Source organism: Polypterus senegalus, chromosome 8 (genome assembly GCF_016835505.1).
Source record: "Polypterus senegalus isolate Bchr_013 chromosome 8, ASM1683550v1, whole genome shotgun sequence".
In the NCBI taxonomy this organism is placed as follows: Eukaryota; Metazoa; Chordata; class Cladistia; order Polypteriformes; family Polypteridae; genus Polypterus; species Polypterus senegalus.
In genome coordinates, this window is record NC_053161.1 from 2,501,144 (window position 1) to 2,510,224 (window position 9,081).

A 9,081-nucleotide genomic window follows, 5' to 3' on the forward strand; every position below is an offset into this window, starting at 1 on the left:
TATTAACACAAATGATAATTAGAAATCATTTTACTATTTTTAATTAAAAGTTAAAACAGAAAAGCCCAATTATGATTTTTGTTTTGTCATGGGAGGGCCCTAGGGTGACACTTTTCCCCTTTATACTCTTACTTCTGTAGACCTTAAAACATATTCTTACCAAAATAGTTCATCACTTCCCAATTCCTGTAACATCAGGTAATTAGACAGAGCTCCATGACAGGCAAGAGATGATTATAGGTCAAATACACAGTGTCATAAAATAAAATAAAGTGTTAACACCGTGCAGACCTCTGCCCATGACGGATGGATCTTTTAAAGTTAAGGGATTTTTAAAGATTAGCTTGTAAAGTTTGAGATAACTGCTAGTTCAGCCCTTTAAAAATCACACCTAGTTAAATAATATGCAGTAGTTCCCTTTTAAATCACGTTTGAGACGTCTAAAAAATCTAGCCTGGGCTGTATAATTTGTAATTATATTACTTAATATAATTTGTATAAAAATCGATCTAAAACAAGCCTTTTTCTCTTCAAACTCACCCCACATTTTAAATACAGGTATCTTCAGCTGACCCTAAGGAAACATCTTGTGGAAGCAAGCGGCCCGCATGGCTCAGGGAGGGGCTGATGGTTCCAGCAGGGGCCGATTTCACACTTCAGCTAAATCAGGTTTCCAGTGACGGACTCTGCAGTAAAAAACAGTTTTAGCAATGAAGCTGATTTCCCAGAGAGAAAGACCAAGTGGCAGACCCAGTCAGCTTTTAGCTGACCCCCCTGCGAGCAGCCCCCCCTCTCTCTCTACACACAGAAAGTAAAGTCAGGCTCTGCAAGCACCCCAATCGGAGGAAGGACTCTGTGAGTTCGCTTGCAAACAACTGAGCCCGCCGTTTCGAGCACCCACCCCCTGGGTGACCCTCAGAGAGCTCACCGGCTGCTAGTCTCAGGAATTTGTTAGGATTATGTCATGTACAAACCTAAACTTTGATTTATCACCTTTAAAGACATGGAGCAGTCTCGTGCTACAAACGCCTTGTGTCTCTTTTTAACACTTCTGCCTGTAAAAGCTCTCTATTCCTTCTGTGGCCTCAGGTTTAATAGGGGCTTGCACCCAGGCTAATGAACAAGGTCCTGTACATGTCGAGATGCCGGCCCATACCTGCCGTCCCTTACACTATATAACATGTTTGGTTATTCATTTTGTATATATAATATAATGAAGATATTTTTAAAAGTAACCCCACACCGCACAAGAGAGACAGATTCCACGTGTGTTTTAGGATTTGCTGCGATCAGTGATTTTAGTGTTTTGCTGAGCTCATTTCTATCACCTAGGAGCCTTTGGACAAAGGAAAACTCTGTAAATACACTTGTGCGTTTAAACGGAGATTTATAAGAATGCACAGGAGGCCGTAGTGAGGTGTGCTGGTTTAACTATAGTCAGGGGATGTAAGTAGCCCTTTTTTGCCCCTCCGAAGTTCATCGAACTAAAATCATGTTTTTAAAATCAGCAGCTTTAGCTCATGCTAGTGACCTCGTAAATGGGAGCCAACCGCTCAGCACGCTTGTATAGCTCACAAAATAGCAGAGCTAATTACTCTTTCTTCTTAAACTAATGATCAGATATTCGGGTAATTCTTAATGAAACACTAAAGCGTTAGTGAACAAAATACATGTTCAGTAGCCAAGTAAAACGACCGGTTGCTTTAACATGAAAATAAAGTATCTTTAGAAAATAAAGCATCTAAAAGCATCTTTGTAAAGGTCCGATTTTAAAACATTATAAGAAAAATCCTTGTTTCCAAAGGAGTTCTTTGGAACCATCAGTGCCTTTCTGATCACATCCATCCCAAACATAGCATAGAACTTAATTTCTGAACTCCTTTTAAATGAGAATAGCCAGTATAAGGTCCCTAAAGGAACCGGAGACATCTGATATCTTTTACCCTATATGTTTTCTTGCCAGCCCAAGTCATTCAGATTCTGCTTACAACACAAATGTACGATTATTTTTCTCAAATGGCCAGTTCTTTGGCCTGCTAATCATGAAAAAAATCATATTTTATTCTCCTGACACTTTATTTGCATATTTTATTATACCTACTTGTATCGACATTTATCTATCTCTATATTTATTTTTCTGTATCAGAAGGTAGTTTAAGTCAATTTGTTTTGGGTTCAATAGATGTATTTTTCATATTTTCGATTCTTGTTTTCTTTTTTCACATCTTGAGTCCCCTTTTTGTTACTTGCCCCTAGCGTGGTCAGCCCAGTTTGAGAGCCACTGTTGTAGGGTTTTATTGGTAAAACACTCTGCGGCATTTCAAGCTAAGTTAGATTCCCTTGTTTATTCAGCCGTCCATCGGTGTTCCATTTTTGTTATAAATTGTATTTAGTCTCTCTTTATTTACTAAGCATTTTATATGATGATTAGAAAACAGTTATCTTGTTCAGGCTTTACTTTAAATCAGCATTTTCATCAACAGGTTATAAACACTTTGGTACTCAGGGGTCTTTGTATAATACAGCGTTTTAGAAATTCTGTGAATGCTTGGTAAGAGCCTTCCATTTTACAGCAGTTATGAGACCCTGAAAATAAGAACGGTTATAGGAACCTGTACACTACAGGGCTGATGATGATTAGGCTTTGGACACGTTAGGCCAATCAGGATGGAAAATGTTTTTAGTGAATAGTTACATCATATCTATTATAGGCGTTAGCACAAGGATTAAAATTTTACTAAAACAGTGAGGTTTATTCTTTCTTTTAGGTAGTCTAGGTGACATAGGACGGCGGTTATTGAAAACTGCTTTCTCCTCTGTTTGTGAAAAAGCATCCTTGGTTTTAGTAGCATTCAGGGTCAAGGGACGTAAGTTTGAACTGTGATTCCAAGAGTCAACAAGTGTCTGCAATCTTCTTGAATACGAGTCCAAGGACCTGGGTTTGCGCAGGGATCATAGTCAGGGGCAGAGTTACGCTAGACATTATTATTCCAAAATGAAACATTGACTCGCCCCTATCTCAAAGATAAGACAGGTAAAACTAAAATGTACAAATACTAAGTGACAGAGGAGATTAAAAAACATCTTAAGACCGGATCACCCCAAGCTCACCGCACACTACAACAGAACCTACGTGTTCTGCGGTATATTATCAACTAAATGGTCATCTATGTAGGCAGTTCCACGGGATGGCAAAGAGTTGGGGAAAACATTATTTAACATCTGCTAGTATGAGGCTGATTAACATTAGCCGGTTATTGTTAGAATCTTATCTGGCACTAAAAGTCAGGCTTGTGTTCCTCCTGATTCAGGAAGAACATTAAATATTGGAGTTTAGAATATGAACTAGACTGATAAGGACATTGTGCCAAAATTAATAAATAAAGTAAATAACCACATGAAAAAGTGGAGTGATTACAATTTGAAAAACTGCCGTGATGTATCAAAACATTTGAAATAAATAATAAGCTTTTTGACATGCAGTCCGGAATAGTCTGAATGTGTCTTAAAGAGTTCATTTTTTAAATAAAACTTAAAAAGGCAAATTAAAAATATTAAATCTGAATAAAACACAGAAGTATCATTTAATGATATCAATTAGGGTTAAGTATTATCAAGCACCGGGATCTATTTATCAGGTTTATTTAATTTAGTTATAAACAAAATGATTGTTGGCATTTTGCTTTGAAATGAACAATAGTCTGATAGAGCTTTAAGAATTAGAATGCAAGGGCTGACAAAGAGTATCTCGGATGTCTGTTTTATTTTAACCTTTTGACAAGAAGCCCTGGTCAGGAAATATACCACCTATGTTGAAAATGAACAGTGCCGACATGCTAACTAAATAGATATAATCTAAGATATTTTAGAATATGACCCTAGGCGCTAACCCCCATGATTCTGACCAACTAAAGGGTCTTCACTTCATTGTCCAACTTCCTGCGGGTGCTATGGATCTTGTAATGGAGACTGCAAAAGATTCTCTAATCTTTACTCTGTAATGGTCCATATGATGGAGATCTAGCGCCTGGGTCCGCAGGGTTAACCGGTCATAGGACATGATGTTCAAAATTCAACTCGGGTTTTTCAAATGAGATAGGACGAGTGCGGCGTGTGTTCTGTATTCACTATTCACAACGACCATAACCCCGAGACCTTAGGTTTTTATGACGAAGTACCTTTCACTGACCGAATAAGAGACATCCATCAAAAGGCTCTTGACAGTTTCCTGAACCAATCAGGCCGGTGGGGCGGGTGTCGCTTTTCAAAGAGTATAAAAACGTTTTCAACGACCCACTATCCTCGACGGTGAAAGAAATTAGGGTTTAAAAATCAACTGGTCCTTTATTGGTCATTTTCAAAAACAATCTAAAATTAAGAGAGGTTTTACCAACCACTTCAAAACATTACAACTAAACAGCGTGATTAAAAGCCGACAAAAAACATGTGATCTCACCGAAACATTCAGTTCAGACACTTCATCTGATTTTCCAGTTCGTATACCTGGTAAAATCTTAAAGTTCCATCAAACCTATCAGGTCCAGAAAATGGCATTTAGAGAATGCCTCAGCTATTTCACGTATTTTTGAATAAGAGTCGACGTACATGTGATAAAAGGCTTGGACGATCGACTCCTGAATAGAATGTTTATTTTTCCGATCAACAGCATTTTGTACAAAGGCAATGAAAAGGCAGAAAGATGTGGAAGCAGCCCAGAGTCTTGATAACCGGGATCCTGAGCCACGGTTTGTGGAAAATAGACAGTCGCTGCTGCTGATGAACCAATCAGTCTCAAACGGACCCGTAGGCTGTGTCTGGCTGGGTCGGTCCGTACAACATCCCTGCCGGTACTTTTTAGGTGCCGATCCGTTATTCTATCCGGCAGAGCCGCCATCCAACACTTGCCCAGCTTCAGAGACTTTCAAAATGTTTCACCCAGGGTCCGTCCGTTTGTTCAAGGGCCATGCCCGCATAATCCCATCCTTGGGTGATAGGTTCCAAACGGCCGGAGCTTCTGCTGGGTTGTCCACGGCCTCTTCTTGTTGCACGGCCTGAATGGCTATCTCCTCAGACCCTGCTAGGAACCCCGGAACATCATGAGCAGGTACAAAAATGTCAGGTACTGCGCGGTTCTCCAGGAAACTATCCGACCAATATAGATCACCAGGGGCAGATACCTGAGGCTCAGGCCCCTAGATCTGGGCAGTTGAAGGCATAAGATGGTCCGCCGAGAAGGCTGGTCTGCAGGCTAGCTGTTAGGCGCAGAGTACTCGGAGTCGGGCACGATAGCCTCAGGTCAAAACAGGCCATCGTAGGAGGCCGTCTGGTCCGTAGACTGTCGTGGCTGATCAGGAACATAGCCGAAGAGATGCAGATTGTTAACCGTTCAAAACACGTAGTTGAAAACGTTTTTTATACTCTTTGAAAAGCGACTCCCGCCCCACCGGCCTGATTGGTTCATGAAACTGTCAAGAGCCTTTTGATGGATGTCTCTTATTCGGGTCAGTGAAAGGTACTTCGGCATAAAAAACCTAAGGTCTCGGGGTTATGGTCGTTGTGAATAGTGAATACAGAACACACGCCGCACTCGTCCTATCTCATTTGAAAAACCCGAGTTGAATTTTGAACATCATGTCCTATGACCGGTTAACCCTGCGGACCCAGGCGCTAGATCTCCATCATATGGACCATTACAGAGTAAAGATTAGAGAATCTTTTGCAGTCTCCATTACAAGATCCATAGCACCGCAGGAAGTTGGACAATGAAGTGAAGACCCTTTAGTTGGTCAGAATCATGGGGGTTAGCGCCTAGGGTCATATTCTAAAATATCTTAGATTATATCTATTTAGTTAGCATGTCGGCACTGTTCATTTTCAACATAGGTGGTATATTTCCCTGACCAGGGGCTTCTTGTCAAAAGGTTAAAATAAAACAGACATCCGAGATACTCTTTGTCAGCCCTTGCATTCTAATTCTTAAAGCTCTATCAGACTATTGTTCATTTCAAAGCAAAATGCCAACAATCATTTTGTTTATAACTAAATTAAATAAACCTGATAAATAGATCCCGGTGCTTGATAATACTTAACCCTAATTGATATCATTAAATGATACTTCTGTGTTTTATTCAGATTTAATATTTTTAATTTGCCTTTTAAGTTTTATTTAAAAATGAACTCTTTAGGACACATTCAGACTATTCCAGACTGCATGTCAAAAAGCTTATTATTTATTTCAAATGTTTTGATACATCACGGCAGTTTTTCAAATTGTAATCACTCCACTTTTTCATGTGGTTATTTACTTTATTTATTAATTTTGGCACAAATGTCCTTATCAGTCTAGTTCATATTCTAAACTCCAATATTTAATGTTCTTCCTGAATCAGGAGGAACACAAGCCTGACTTTTAGTGCCAGATAAGATTCTAACAATAACCGGCTCATGTTAATCAGCCTCATACTAGCAGATGTTAAATAATGTTTTCCCCAACTCTTTGCCATCCCGTGGAACTGCCTACATAGATGACCATATAGTTTATAATATACCGCAGAACACGTAGGTTCTGTTGTAGTGTGCGGTGAGCTTGGGGTGATCCGGTCTTAAGATGTTTTTTAATCTCCTCTGTCACTTAGTATTTGTACATTTTAGTTTGTACTGTCTTATCTTTGTGATAGGGGCGAGTCAATGTTTCATTTTGGAATAATAATGTCTAGCGTAACTCTGCCCCTGACTATGATCCCTGCGCAAACCCAGGTCCTTGGACTCGTATTCAAGAAGATTGCAGACACTTGTTGACTCTTGGAATCACAGTTCAAACTTACGTCCCTTGACCCTGAATGCTACTAAAACCAAGGATGCTTTTTCACAAACAGAGGGGAAAAGCAGTTTTCAATAACAGCCGTCCTATGTCACCTGGACTACCTAAAAGAAAGAATAAAACCTCATAGTTTTAGTAAAATTTTAATCCTTGTGCTAACGCCTATAATAGATATGATGTAACTATTCGCTAAAAACATTTTCCATCCTGATTGGCCTAACGTGTCCAAAGCCTAATCATCATCAGCCCTGTAGTGTACAGGTTCCTATAACCGTTCTTATTTTCAGGGTCTCATAACTGCTGTAAAATGGAAGGCTCTTACCAAGCATTCACAGAATTTCTAAAACGCTGTATTATACAAAGACCCCTGAGTACCAAAGTGTTTATAACCTGTTGATGAAAATGCTGATTTAAAGTAAAGCCTGAACAAGATAACTGTTTTCTAATCATCATATAAAATGCTTAGTAAATAAAGAGAGACTAAATACAATTTATAACAAAAATGGAACATCGATGGACGGCTGAATAAACAAGGGAATCTAACTTAGCTTGAAATGCCGCAGAGTTTTTTACCAATAAAACCCTACACAGTGGCTCTCAAACTGGGGGCTGACCATGCTAGGGGGTGCGAAGTAACAAAAAGGGGACTCGAAGATGTGAAAAAAAGAAAACAAGAATCGAAAATATGAAAAATACATCTATTGAACCCAAAACAAATTGACTTAAACTACCCTCTGATACAGAAAAATAAATCTAGAGATAGATAAATGTCGATACAAGTAGGTATAATAAAATATGCAAATAAAGTGTCAGGAGAATAAAATATGATTTTTTTCATGATTAGCAGGCCAAAGAACTGGCCATTTGAGAAAAAATAATCGCACATTTGTGTTGTAAGCAGAATCTGAATGACTTGGGCTGGCAAGAAAACATATAGGATAAAAGATATCAGATGTCTCCGGTTCCTTTAGGGACTTTATACTGGCTATTCTCATTTAAAATGAGTACAGAAATTAAGTTCTATGCTATGTTTGGGGTGGATGTGATCAGAAAGGCACTGATGGTTCCAAAGAACTCTTTTGGAAACAAGGATTTTTCTTATAATGTTTTAAAATCGGACCTTTACAAAGATGCTTTTAGATGCTTTATTTTCTAAAGATACTTTATTTTCATGTTAAAGCAACCGGTCGTTTTACTTGGCTACTGAACATGTATTTTTGTTCACTAACGCTTTAGTGTTTCATTAAGAATTACCGAATATCTGATCATTAGTTTAAGAAGAAAGAGTAATTAGCTCTGCTATTTTGTGAGCTATACAAGCGTGCTGAGCGGTTGGCTCCCATTTACGAGGTCACTAGCATGAGCTAAAGCTGCTGATTTTAAAAACATGATTTTAGTTCGATGAACTTCGGAGGGGCAAAAAAGGGCTACTTACATCCCCTGACTATAGTTAAACCAGCACACCTCACTACGGCCTCCTGTGCATTCTTATAAATCTCCGTTTAAACGCACAAGTGTATTTACAGAGTTTTCCTTTGTCCAAAGCCTCCTAGGTGATAGAAACGAGCTCAGCAAAACACTAAAAATCACTGATCTCAGCAAATCCTAAAACACACGTGGAATCTGTCTCTCTTGTGCGGTGTGGGGTTACTTTTAAAAATATCTTCATTATATTATATATACAAAATGAATAACCAAACATGTTATATAGTGTAAGGGACGGCAGGTATGGGCCGGCATCTCAACATGTACAGGACCTTGTTCATTAGCCTGGGTGCAAGCCCCTATTAAACCCGAGGCCACAGAAGGAATAGAGAGCTTTTACAGGCAGAAGTGTTAAAAAGAGACACAATGCTTTTGTAGCACGAGACTGCTCCATGTCTTTAAAGGTGATAAATCAAAGTTTAGGTTTGTACATGACATAATCCTAACAAATTCCTGAGACTAGCAGCCGGTGAGCTCTCTGAGGGTCACCCAGCGGGGGGTGGGTGCTCGAAACGGTCGGGCTCAGTTGTTTGCAAGCAAACTCACAGAGTCCTTCCTCCGATTGGGGTGCTTACAGAACCTGACTTTACTTTTTGTGTGTAGAGAGAGAGGGGGGGCTGCTCGCAGGGGGGTCAGCTAAAAGCTGACTGGGTCTGCCACTTGGTCTTTCTCTCTGGGAAATCAGCTTCATTGCTAAAACTGTTTTTTACTCAGAGTCCGTCACTGGGAAACCTGATTTAGCTGAAGTGTGAAATCGGCCCCTGCTGGAACCATCA